This window comes from Oncorhynchus nerka, linkage group LG5 (genome assembly GCF_034236695.1).
Source record: "Oncorhynchus nerka isolate Pitt River linkage group LG5, Oner_Uvic_2.0, whole genome shotgun sequence".
Classification (NCBI taxonomy): Eukaryota; Metazoa; Chordata; class Actinopteri; order Salmoniformes; family Salmonidae; genus Oncorhynchus; species Oncorhynchus nerka.
In genome coordinates this window covers 693,886-709,224 of record NC_088400.1, presented here as the reverse complement: position 1 = coordinate 709,224, position 15,339 = coordinate 693,886, and positions in this window count along the sequence as shown.

The following is a 15,339-nucleotide window of genomic DNA, read 5'->3' as shown; positions in this document are numbered from 1 at the left end:
GTCAGACAGACAGACACATAGTTAACACTACTACTACTACTACATCATCACCCAGGTCAGACAGACAGACACATAGTTAACACTACTACTACATCATCACCCAGGTCAGACAGACAGACACATAGTTAACACTACTACTACTACTACTACATCATCACCCAGGTCAGACAGACAGACAGACAGACAGACAGACAGACAGACAGACAGACACATAGTTAACACTACTACTACTACATCATCACCCAGGTCTGGAGAGAGACAGACACATAGTTAACACTACTACTACTACATCATCACCCAGGTCAGACAGACAGACACATAGTTAACACTACTACTACTACATCATCACCCAGGTCAGACAGACAGACAGACAGACAGACAGACAGACAGACAGACAGACAGACAGACAGACAGACACATAGTTAACACTACTACTACTACATCATCACCCAGGTCAGACAGACAGACAGACACATAGTTAACACTACTACTACTACATCATCACCCAGGTCAGACAGACAGACACATAGTTAACACTACTACTACTACTACATCATCACCCAGGTCAGACAGACAGACACATAGTTAACACTACTACTACATCATCACCCAGGTCAGACAGACAGACAGACAGACACATAGTTAACACTACTACTACTACTACATCATCACCCAGGTCAGACAGACAGACAGACAGACAGACAGACAGACAGACAGACAGACACATAGTTAACACCACTACTACTACATCATCACCCAGGTCAGACAGACAGACACATAGTTAACACTACTACTACTACTACTACATCATCACCCAGGTCAGACAGACAGACAGACAGACAGACAGACAGACAGACACATAGTTAACACTACTACTACTACATCATCACCCAGGTCTGGAGAGAGACAGACACATAGATTAACACTACTACTACTACATCATCACCCAGGTCAGACAGACAGACAGACACATAGTTAACACTACTACTACTACATCATCACCCAGGTCAGACAGACAGACAGACAGACACATAGTTAACACTACTACAACTACTACATCATCACCCAGGTCAGACAGACAGACAGACACATAGTTAACACTACTACTACTACATCATCACCCAGGTCAGACAGACACATAGTTAACACTACTACTACTACATCATCACCCAGGTCAGACAGACAGACACATAGTTAACACTACTACTACTACTATCATCACCTAGGTCAGACAGACAGACAGACAGACACATAGTTAACACTACTACTACTACATCATCACCCAGGTCAGACAGACAGACACATAGTTAACACTACTACTACTACTACATCATCACCCAGGTCAGACAGACAGACACATAGTTAACACTACTACTACATCATCACCCAGGTCAGACAGACAGACACATAGTTAACACTACTACTACTACTACTACATCATCACCCAGGTCAGACAGACAGACAGACAGACAGACAGACAGACACATAGTTAACACTACTACTACTACATCATCACCCAGGTCTGGAGAGAGACAGACACATAGTTAACACTACTACTACTACATCATCACCCAGGTCAGACAGACAGACACATAGTTAACACTACTACTACTACATCATCACCCAGGTCAGACAGACAGACAGACAGACAGACAGACAGACAGACAGACAGACAGACACATAGTTAACACTACTACTACTACATCATCACCCAGGTCAGACAGACAGACAGACACATAGTTAACACTACTACTACTACATCATCACCCAGGTCAGACAGACAGACACATAGTTAACACTACTACTACTACTACTACATCATCACCCAGGTCAGACAGACAGACAGACAGACAGACAGACAGACACATAGTTAACACTACTACTACTACATCATCACCCAGGTCTGAGAGAGACAGACACATAGTTAACACTACTACTACTACATCATCACCCAGGTCAGACAGACAGACACATAGTTAACACTACTACTACTACATCATCACCCAGGTCAGACAGACAGACAGACAGACAGACAGACAGACAGACAGACAGACAGACAGACGAGACAGACACATAGTTAACACTACTACTACTACATCATCACCCAGGTCAGACAGACAGACAGACACATAGTTAACACTACTACTACTACATCATCACCCAGGTCAGACAGACAGACACATAGTTAACACTACTACTACTACATCATCACCCAGGTCAGACAGACAGACAGACAGACAGACAGACAGACAGACAGACAGACAGACACATAGTTAACACTACTACTACTACATCATCACCCAGGTCAGACAGACAGACAGACACATAGTTAACACTACTACTACTACATCATCACCCAGGTCAGACAGACAGACACATAGTTAACACTACTACTACTACTACATCATCACCCAGGTCAGACAGACAGACACATAGTTAACACTACTACTCACATCATCACCCAGGTCAGACAGACAGACAGACACATAGTTAACACTACTACTACTACTACATCATCACCCAGGTCAGACAGACAGACAGACAGACAGACAGACAGACACATAGTTAACACTACTACTACTACATCATCACCCAGGTCAGACAGACACATAGTTAACACTACTACTACTACTACATCATCACCCAGGTCAGACAGACAGACACATAGTTAACACTACTACTACTACATCATCACCCAGGTCAGACAGACAGACACATAGTTAACACTACTACTACTACATCATCACCCAGGTCAGACAGACAGACAGACACATAGTTAACACTACTACTACTACATCATCACCCAGGTCAGACAGACAGACAGACACATAGTTAACACTACTACTACTACATCATCACCCAGGTCAGACAGACAGACAGACACATAGTTAACACTACTACTACTACATCATCACCCAGGTCTGAGAGAGACAGACACATAGTTAACACTACTACTACTACATCATCACCCAGGTCAGACAGACAGACACATAGTTAACACTACTACTACTACATCATCACCCAGGTCAGACAGACAGACAGACACATAGTTAACACTACTACTACTACATCATCACCCAGGTCAGACAGACAGACACATAGTTAACACTACTACTACTACTACATCATCACCCAGGTCAGACAGACAGACAGCACTAGTTAACACTACTACTACATCATCACCCAGGTCAGACAGACAGACAGACACATAGTTAACACTACTACTACTACTACATCATCACCCAGGTCAGACAGACAGACACATAGTTAACACTACTACTACTACATCATCACCCAGGTCAGACAGACACATAGTTAACACTACTACTACTACATCATCACCAAGGTCAGACAGACAGACAGACACATAGTTAACACTACTACTACTACATCATCACCCAGGTCAGACAGACAGACAGACACATAGTTAACACTACTACTACTACATCATCACCCAGGTCAGACAGACAGACAGACACATAGTTAACACTACTACTACTACATCATCACCCAGGTCTGAGAGAGACAGACACATAGTTAACACTACTACTACTACATCATCACCCAGGTCAGACAGACAGACACATAGTTAACACTACTACTACTACATCATCACCCAGGTCAGACAGACAGACAGACACATAGTTAACACTACTACTACTACATCATCACCCAGGTCAGACAGACAGACACATAGTTAACACTACTACTACTACTACATCATCACCCAGGTCAGACAGACAGACACATAGTTAACACTACTACTACCATCATCACCCAGGTCAGACAGACAGACAGACACATAGTTAACACTACTACTACTACTACATCATCACCCAGGTCAGACAGACAGACACATAGTTAACACTACTACTACTACTACATCATCACCCAGGTCAGACAGACAGACAGCACTAGTTAACACTACTACTACTACTACATCATCACCCAGGTCAGACAGACAGACACATAGTTAACACTACTACTACTACATCATCACCCAGGTCAGACAGACACATAGTTAACACTACTACTACTACATCATCACCAAGGTCAGACAGACAGACAGACACATAGTTAACACTACTACTACTACATCATCACCCAGGTCAGACAGACAGACAGACACATAGTTAACACTACTACTACTACATCATCACCCAGGTCAGACAGACAGACAGACACATAGTTAACACTACTACTACTACATCATCACCCAGGTCAGACAGACAGACACATAGTTAACACTACTACTACTACATCATCACCAAGGTCAGACAGACAGACAGACACATAGTTAACACTACTACTACTACATCATCACCCAGGTCAGACAGACAGACAGACAGACACATAGTTAACACTACTACTACTACATCATCACCCAGGTCAGACAGACAAACATAGTTAACACTACTACTACTACATCATCACCCAGGTCAGACAGACAGACAGACACATAGTTAACACTACTACTACTACATCATCACCCAGGTCAGACAGACAGACACATAGTTAACACTACTACTACTACATCATCACCCAGGTCAGACAGACAGACAGACACATAGTTAACACTACTACTACATCATCACCCAGGTCAGACAGACAGACACATAGTTAACACTACTACTACTACATCATCACCCAGGTCAGACAGACAGACACATAGTTAACACTACTACTACTACATCATCACCCAGGTCAGACAGACAGACACATAGTTAACACTACTACTACTACATCATCACCCAGGTCAGACAGACAGACAGACACATAGTTAACACTACTACTACTACATCATCACCCAGGTCAGACAGACAGACAGACACATAGTTAACACTACAACTACTACATCATCACCCAGGTCAGACAGACAGACAGACACATAGTTAACACACTACTACTACATCATCACCCAGGTCAGACAGACAGACATAGTTAACACTACTACTACTACATCATCACCCAGGTCAGACAGACAGACAGACACATAGTTAACACTACTACTACTACATCATCACCCAGGTCAGACAGACAGACACATAGTTAACACTACTACTACTACATCATCACCCAGGTCAGACAGACAGACACATAGTTAACACTACTACAACTACATCATCACCCAGGTCAGACAGACAGACACATAGTTAACACTACTACTACTACTACATCATCACCCAGGTCAGACAGACAGACACATAGTTAACACTACTACTACTACTCATCACCCAGGTCAGACAGACAGACACATAGTTAACACTACTACTACTACTACTACATCATCACCCAGGTCAGACAGACAGACAGACAGACAGACAGACAGACAGACACATAGTTAACACTACTACTACTACATCATCACCCAGGTCTGGAGAGAGACAGACACATAGTTAACACTACTACTACTACATCATCACCCAGGTCAGACAGACAGACACATGGTTAACACTACTACTACTACATCATCACCCAGGTCAGACAGACAGACAGACACATAGTTAACACTACTACTACTACATCATCACCCAGGTCAGACAGACAGACACACATAGTTAACACTACTACTACTACTACATCATCACCCAGGTCAGACAGAACAGACACATAGTTAACACTACTACTACATCATCACCCAGGTCAGACAGACAGACAGACAGACACATAGTTAACACTACTACTACTACTACATCATCACCCAGGTCAGACAGACAGACAGACAGAGCAGACAGACAGACAGACAGACAGACAGACAGACAGACAGACAGACACATAGTTAACACCACTACTACTACATCATCACCCAGGTCAGACAGACAGACACATAGTTAACACTACTACTACTACTACTACATCATCACCCAGGTCAGACAGACAGACAGACACATAGTTAACACTACTACTACTACATCATCACCCAGGTCTGAGAGAGACAGACACATAGTTAACACTACTACTACTACATCATCACCCAGGTCAGACAGACAGACAGACACATAGTTAACACTACTACTACTACATCATCACCCAGGTCAGACAGACAGACAGACACATAGTTAACACTACTACAACTACTACATCATCACCCAGGTCAGACAGACAGACAGACACATAGTTAACACTACTACTACTACATCATCACCCAGGTCAGACAGACACATAGTTAACACTACTACTACTACATCATCACCCAGGTCAGACAGACAGACACATAGTTAACACTACTACTACTACTACATCATCACCTAGGTCAGACAGACAGACAGACAGACACATAGTTAACACTACTACTACTACATCATCACCCAGGTCAGACAGACAGACACATAGTTAACACTACTACTACTACTACATCATCACCCAGGTCAGACAGACAGACACATAGTTAACACTACTACTACATCATCACCCAGGTCAGACAGACAGACACATAGTTAACACTACTACTACTACTACTACATCATCACCCAGGTCAGACAGACAGACAGACAGACAGACACATAGTTAACACTACTACTACTACATCATCACCCAGGTCTGGAGAGAGACAGACACATAGTTAACACTACTACTACTACATCATCACCCAGGTCAGACAGACAGACACATAGTTAACACTACTACTACTACATCATCACCCAGGTCAGACAGACAGACAGACAGACAGACAGACAGACAGACAGACAGACAGACAGACACATAGTTAACACTACTACTACTACATCATCACCCAGGTCAGACAGACAGACAGACACATAGTTAACACTACTACTACTACATCATCACCCAGGTCAGACAGACAGACACATAGTTAACACTACTACTACTACTACATCATCACCCAGGTCAGACAGACAGACAACATAGTTAACACTACTACTACTACATCATCACCCAGGTCAGACAGACAGACAGACAGACACATAGTTAACACTACTACTACTACATCATCACCCAGGTCAGACAGACAGACAGACAGACAACAGACACATAGTTAACACTACTACTACTACATCATCACCCAGGTCAGACAGACAGACACATAGTTAACACTACTACTACTACTACATCATCACCCAGGTCAGACAGACAGACAGACAGACAGACAGACACATAGTTAACACTACTACACTACATCATCACCCAGGTCAGACAGACACATAGTTAACACTACTACTACTACTACATCATCACCCAGGTCAGACAGACAGACACATAGTTAACACTACTACTACTACATCATCACCCAGGTCAGACAGACAGACAGACACATAGTTAACACTACTACTACTACATCATCACCCAGGTCAGACAGACAGACACATAGTTAACACTACTACTACTACATCATCACCCAGGTCAGACAGACAGACAGACACATAGTTAACACTACTACTACTACATCATCACCCAGGTCAGACAGACAGACACATAGTTAACACTACTACTACTACATCATCACCCAGGTCAGACAGACAGACAGACACATAGTTAACACTACTACTACTACATCATCACCCAGGTCAGACAGACAGACAGACAGACACATAGTTAACACTACTACTACTACATCATCACCCAGGTCAGACAGACACATAGTTAACACTACTACTACTACATCATCACCCAGGTCAGACAGACAGACAGACACATAGTTAACACTACTACTACTATCATCATCACCAGGTCAGACAGACAGACACATAGTTAACACTACTACTACTACATCATCACCCAGGTCAGACAGACAGACAGACACATAGTTAACACTACTACTACTACATCATCACCCAGGTCAGACAGACAGACAGACAGATAGTTAACACTACTACTACTACATCATCACCCAGGTCAGACAGACAGACACACATAGTTAACACTACTACTACTACATCATCACCCAGGTCAGACAGACAGACACACATAGTTAACACTACTACTACTACATCATCACCCAGGTCAGACAGACAGACAGACACACTAGTTAACACTACTACTACTACATCATCACCCAGGTCAGACAGACAGACAGACACATAGTTAACACTACAACTACTACATCATCACCCAGGTCAGACAGACAGACAGACACATAGTAAACACTACTACTACATCATCACCCAGGTCAGACAGACACATAGTTAACACTACTACTACTACATCATCACCCAGGTCAGACAGACAGACAGACACATAGTTAACACTACTAAAAATACATCATCACCCAGGTCAGACAGACAGACAGACACATAGTTAACACTACTACTACTACATCATCACCCAGGTCAGACAGACACATAGTTAACACTACTACTACTACATCATCACCCAGGTCAGACAGACAGACAGACACATAGTTAACACTACTACTACATCATCACCCAGGTCAGACAGACAGACACATAGTTAACACTACTACAACTACATCATCACCCAGGTCAGACAGACAGACACATAGTTAACACTACTACTACTACTACATCATCACCCAGGTCAGACAGACAGACATACACATAGTTAACACTACTACTACTACATCATCACCCAGGTCAGACAGACAGACACATAATTAACACTACTACTACTACATCATCACCCAGGTCAGACAGACAGACACATAGTTAACACTACTACTACTACATCATCACCCAGGTCAGACAGACAGACACATAGTTAACACTACTACTACATCATCACCCAGGTCAGACAGACAGACAGACACATAGTTAACACTACTACAACTAACATCAAATCAAACTTGATTTGTCACATGCGCTGAATACATCAGGTGTAGACCTTACCGTGCAATGCTTACTTAGCCCTTAACTAACAGTGTAGACCTTACCGTGCAATGCTTACTTAGCCCTTAACTAACAGTGTAGACCTTACCGTGCAATGCTTACTTAGCCCTTAACTAACAATGTAGACCTTACCGTGCAATGCTTACTTAGCCCTTAACTAACAGTGTAGACCTTACCGTGCAATGCTTACTTAGCCCTTAACTAACAGTGTAGACCTTACCGTGCAATGCTTACTTAGCCCTTAACTAACAGTGTAGACCTTACCGTGCAATGCTTACTTAGCCCTTAACTAACAGTGTAGACCTTACCGTGCAATGCTTACTTAGCCCTTAACTAACAGTGTAGACCTTACCGTGCAATGCTTACTTAGCCCTTAACTAACAGTGTAGACCTTACCGTGCAATGCTTACATAGCCCTTAACTAACAGTGTAGACCTTACCGTGCAATGCTTACTTAGCCCTTAACTAACAGTGTAGACCTTACCGTGCAATGCTTACTTAGCCCTTAACTAACAGTGTAGACCTTACCGTGCAATGCTTACTTAGCCCTTAACTAACAGTGTAGACCTTACCGTGCAATGCTTACTTAGCCCTTAACTAACAGTGTAGACCTTTACCGTGCAATGCTTACTTAGCCCTTAACTAACAGTGTAGACCTTACCGTGCAATGCTTACTTAGCCCTTAACTAACAGTGTAGACCTTACCGTGCAATGCTTACTTAGCCACTCTAACTAACAGTGTAGACCTTACCGTGCAATGCTTACTTAGCCCTTAACTAACAGTGTAGACCCTACCGTGCAATGCCTACTTAGCCCTTAACCAACAATGTAGACCTTACCGTGCAATGCTTACTTAGCCCTTAACTAACAATGTAGACCTTACCGTGCAATGCTTACTTAGCCCTTAACTAACAGTGTAGACCTTACCGTGCAATGCTTACTTAGCCCTTAACTAACAACGCAGTTCAAGAAATAGTAAGAAAATATTTACCAAATAATAAAAAGTAACACAATAAAATAACAATAATGAGGCTATATACAGGGGGTACTGGTACAGAGTCAATGTGGAGGCTATATACAGGGGGTACTGGTACAGAGGCAATGTGGAGGCTATATACAGGGGGTACTGGTACAGAGTCAGTGTGGAGGCTATATACAGGGGGTACTGGTACAGAGTCAGTGTGGAGGCTATATACAGGGGGTACTGGTACAGAGTCAATGTGGAGGCTATATACAGGGGGTACCGGTACAGAGTCAATGTGGAGGCTATATACAGGGGGTACTGGTACAGAGTCAGTGTGGAGGCTATATACAGGGGGTACTGGTACAGAGTCAGTGTGGAGGCTATATACAGGGGGTACTGGTACAGAGTCAATGTGGAGGCTATATACAGGGGGTACTGGTACAGAGTCAGTGTGGAGGCTATATACAGGGGGTACTGGTACAGAGTCAATGTGGAGGCTATATACAGGGTATTACGGTACAGAGTCAATGTGGAGACTATATACAGGGGGTACTGGTACAGAGTCAATGTGGAGGCTATATACAGGGGGTACCGGTACAGAGTCAATGTGGAGACTATATACAGGGGGTACTGTTACAGAGTCAATGTGGAGGCTATATACAGGGGGTACAGTGATAATGTGCAGGGGTACAGGTAATTCAAGGTAATTTGTTCATGTAGGTAGGGGTAAAGTGACTATGCATAGATAATAATCATCAAGTAGCAGCAGTGTAAAAACAAATGGGGTGGGGGGTCTGGAGACAGATCCATTCATCACATAGTTAACACTACTGAATATTGACTGATTTTCATCAAGCTGTCTGCTCAACAGGAAGCTTCTCACTGTAACCAGTGTCTGTAATCTGGTTCAGGTTATTAATCAACCCACTCAACAGGAAGCTTCTCACTGTAACCAGTGCCTGTAATCTGGTTCAGGTTATTAATCAACCCACTCAACAGGAAGCTTCACTGTAACCAGTGCCTGTAATCTGGTTCAGGTTATTAATCAACCCACTCAACAGGAAGCTTCTCACTGTAACCGGTGCCTGTAATCTGGTTCAGGTTATTAATCAACCCACTCAACAGGAAGCTTCTCACTGTAACCAGTGCCTGTAATCTGGTTCAGGTTATTAATCAACCCACTCAACAGGAAGCTTCTCACTGTAACCGGTGCCTGTAATCTGGTTCAGGTTATTAATCAACCCACTCAACAGGAAGCTTCTCACTGTAACCAGTGCCTGTAATCTGGTTCAGGTTATTAATCAACCCACTCAACAGGAAGCTTCTCACTGTAACCAGTGCCTGTAATCTGGTTCAGGTTATTAATTAACCTACCAGGGTGTTTACAAACACTACAGGAACAACATCATCCACATTGATCACATTTTTACTAATACTGTAGCACTTTGTTCTAAAGCTGTATCCGTCCCCATTGGATGCAGTTATCACAATATAGTGGCTATATCCGTCCCCATTGGATGCAGTGATCACAATATAGTGGCTGTATCCATCCCCATTGGATGCAGTGATCACAATATAGTGGCTATATCCATCCCCATTGGATGCAGTGATCACAATATAGTGGCTATATCCGTCCCCATTGGATGTAGTGATCACAATATAGTGGCTATATCCATCCCCATTGGATGCAGTGATCACAATATAGTGGCTGTATCCAGGAAAGCCAAAGTTCCAACCGCTGGTCCTAAAATAGTGTATAAGAGATCATACAAAAGATTTTACTGTGACTCTTATGTGGATGATGTTTAAAATATTTGTTTCTCTGATGTGATTAATGAGGAGCTGACTGACTTAATTACTGCAAATTTAGAAGTTATGTGACTAAACTCAATAAAAATAAGAAGAAACTGTATTATGAAGCCAAGATCAATGATATAAAGAATGATGGAGTTCTTTAAATGAAATTATGGACAGAAAGACAAATTCCACTCCATCTTTCATCCAATCAGATGGCTTATTCATCACAAAACCATTTTAATTTGCCAGTTATTTTAATGATTACTTCATTGTCAAAGTGGGAAAACTTAGGCAGGAAATGACAACAACAAACAGTGAGAAAATGTATTCATGCATTTAAAAACAAATAATGAAAGAAAAGCAGGTCAAGTTAAAATTTTTGTGAAGTTAGTGTGGGAGAGGTGGAAAAATTGTTATCGATCAATAATGACAAACCTCCTGGCATTGTCAATTTAGATGGAAAGCTACTGAGGATGGTAGCTGACTCTATAGCCACTCACTACTGAGGGATGGTAGCTGACTCTATAGCCACTCCTACTGAGGATGGTAGCTGACTCTATAGCCACTCCTACTGAGGATGGTAGCTGACTCTATAGCCACTCCTACTGAGGATGGTAGCTGACTCTATAGCCACTCCTACTGAGGATGGTAGCTGACTCTATAGCCACTCCTACTGAGGATGGTAGCTGACTCTATAGCCACTCCTATCTGTCATATCTTTAATCTGAGCCCAGAGGAAAGTATTTGTTCTCAGGCCTGGAGGGAAAACAAAGTAATTCCGCTGCCCAAGAGTGGTAAAGCGGCTGTTACTGGTTCCAACAGCAGACCTATCAGCTTGCGGCCAGCTCTTCGCAGACTGATGGAATTTTTGGGGACCAAATACAATGCTATTTCTCTGTAAACAAATGAACAACAGACTTTCAGCATGCTTATAGAGAAGGTGACTCAACATGTACTGCACTGACACAAATGACTGATGATTGGTTGAAAGGAATTGATAATAAGACGATTGTGGGAGCGGTACTGTTAGATTTCAGTGCAGCCTTTTGATATTATTGACCAGAAACTGTTGTTGAAAAAAACATGTCTTATGGCTTTTCAATCCACGATATAGCAATCTATCTAATAGAACTCGGAGGGTTTTCATTAATGGAAGCTTCTCTAATGTCAAACATGTAAAGTTTGGTGTACCGCAGGGCAGCTCTCTAGGCCCTCTACTCTTTTCTATTTTTACCAATGACCTGCCACTGGCATTAAACAAAGCATGTGTGTCCATGTATGCTGATGATTCAACCATATACACATCAGCAACCACAGCTAATGAAGTCACTGAAACCCTTAACAAAGAGTTCCAGTCTGTTTTGGAATGGGTGGCCAGTAATAAACTGGTCCTGAACAACTAAGAGCGTTGTATTTGGTACAAATAATTCCCTAAGTTCTAGACCTCAGCTGAATCTGGTAATGAATGGTGTGGCTGTTGAATAAGTTGAGGAGACTAAATTACTTGACGTTACCGTGGATTGTAAACTGTCATGGTCAAAATATATAGATTCAATGGTTGTAAAGATGGGGAGAGGTCTGTCCGTAATAAAGAGATGGGGAGAGGTCTGTCAATAATAAAGAGATGGGGAGAGGTCTGGCAATAATAAAGAGATGGGGAGAGGTCTGTCTGCAATGAAGAGATGGGGAGAGGTCTGTCTGTAATAAAGAGATGGGGAGAGGCCTGTCTGCAATGAAGAGATGGGGAGAGGTCTGTCTGTAATAAAGAGATTGGGAGAGGTATGTCTGTAATGAAGAGATGGGGAGAGGTATGTCTGTAATAAAGAGATGAGGAGAGGTCTGTCTGTAATAAAGAGATGAGGAGAGGTCTGTCTGTCATAAAGAGATGGGGAGAGGTCTGTCTGTAATAAAGAGATGGGGAGAGGTCTGTCTGTAATAAAGAGATGGGGAGAGGTCTGTCTGTAATAAAGAGATGGGGAGAGGTCTGTCTGTAATAAAGAGATGGGGAACGGTCTGTCTGTAATGAAGAGATGGGGAGAGGTCTGTCTGTAATAAAGAGATGGGGAGAGGTCTGTCTGTAATAAAGAGATGGGGAGAGGTCTGTCTGCAATGAAGAGATGGGGAGAGGTCTGTCTGTAATAAAGAGATGGGGAGAGGTCTGTCTGCAATGAAGAGATGGGGAGAGGTCTGTCCGTAATAAAGAGATGGGGAGAGGTCTGTCTGCAATGAAGAGATGGGGAGAGGTCTGTCCGTAATAAAGAGATGCTCTGCTTTTCTTTTTTGACACCACACTCCAAAAAGCAAGATCTGCAGGCTCTAGTTTGGTCTTATCTTGATTATTGTCCAGTCGTGTGGTCCAGTGCTGCAAGGAAAGACCTAGTAAAGCTGCAGCTGGTCCAGAACAGAGCGGAACGTTCTGCTCTTCATTGTAATCAGAGGGCTGATATAAATACTATGCTGCCAGTCTCTCTTGGCTAAGAGTTGAGGAGAGACTGACTGCAACACTTCTTCTTTTATAAGAAACATTCATGTTTTGGAGATAACGTGTGTTGAAAATAACGATATCTACATGTACATACTACCTCAATCTGCCTGACTAACAGGTGTCTGTATATATCCTTGCTACTCTTATTTTCAAATGTCTTTTTACTGTTTTATTTCTTTACTTACCTACACACACACACATACCTTTTTTTCCCTGCACCATTGGTTAGAGCCTGGAAGTAAGCATTTCACTGTAAAGTTGTATTCGGGGCACGTGACAAATAAACTTTGATTTGATCCCAACTTGTTTTCATAGTCAACTTACACACAGCTCTGACACACACACACTTACCCCACCAGACATGTCACCAGGGGTCTTTTCATAGTCCTCAAATCCAGAACAAATCCAACAAAGTATACAGTATTATATAAAACCCGTTATTGCATGGAACTTCCTTCCATCTCATATTGCTCAAATAAACAGCAAACCTGGTTTCAAAAACCAGATAAAGTAACACCTCACGGCACAACGCCTCTCCCCTATTTGACCTAGATAGTGTGTGTCTATGTATTGATATGTCGGCTATATGTGCCTTTTTAAAATTAATGTAGTTCTGTGAGCTGTTCTTGTCTATTAATGTTCTGTATTATGTCATGTTCTGTGTGGACCCCAGGAAGAGTAGCTGCTGCTTTTGCAACAAGCTAATGGGGATCCTAAGAAAATGCCAAATAACTTTCCTCAAGTGAAATATATTTTCACGTGACGTTCCTTCTACCCAGATGAATCATTAACACATTAAGTACCCAATGGGCACACACGTCAATTCAATGTCTAATCCAACAACATCACCCAATTCTGGAGCGAGACAGACAGACACATAGTTAACACTACTAATACTACTACAATAACATCACCCAGTTCTGGAGAGAGACACATAGTTAACAAAACTACTACGGTTACTACTGGTACTACTACTACTACTGTTACTACTACTACTGCTACTAATACTACTGTTACTACTGCTACTAATACTACTACTGTTACTACAGCTACTAATACTACTACTGTTACTACTGCTACTAATACTACTGCTGTTACTACAGCTACTAATACTACTACTGTTACTACTGCTACTACTACTACTGTTACTACTGGTACTAATACTACTACTGTTACTACTACTACTGCTACTACTACTACAGTACTACTACTACTGTTACTACTGATACTAATACTACTACTGTTACTACAGCTACTAATACTACTACTACTGTTACTACTGCTACTAC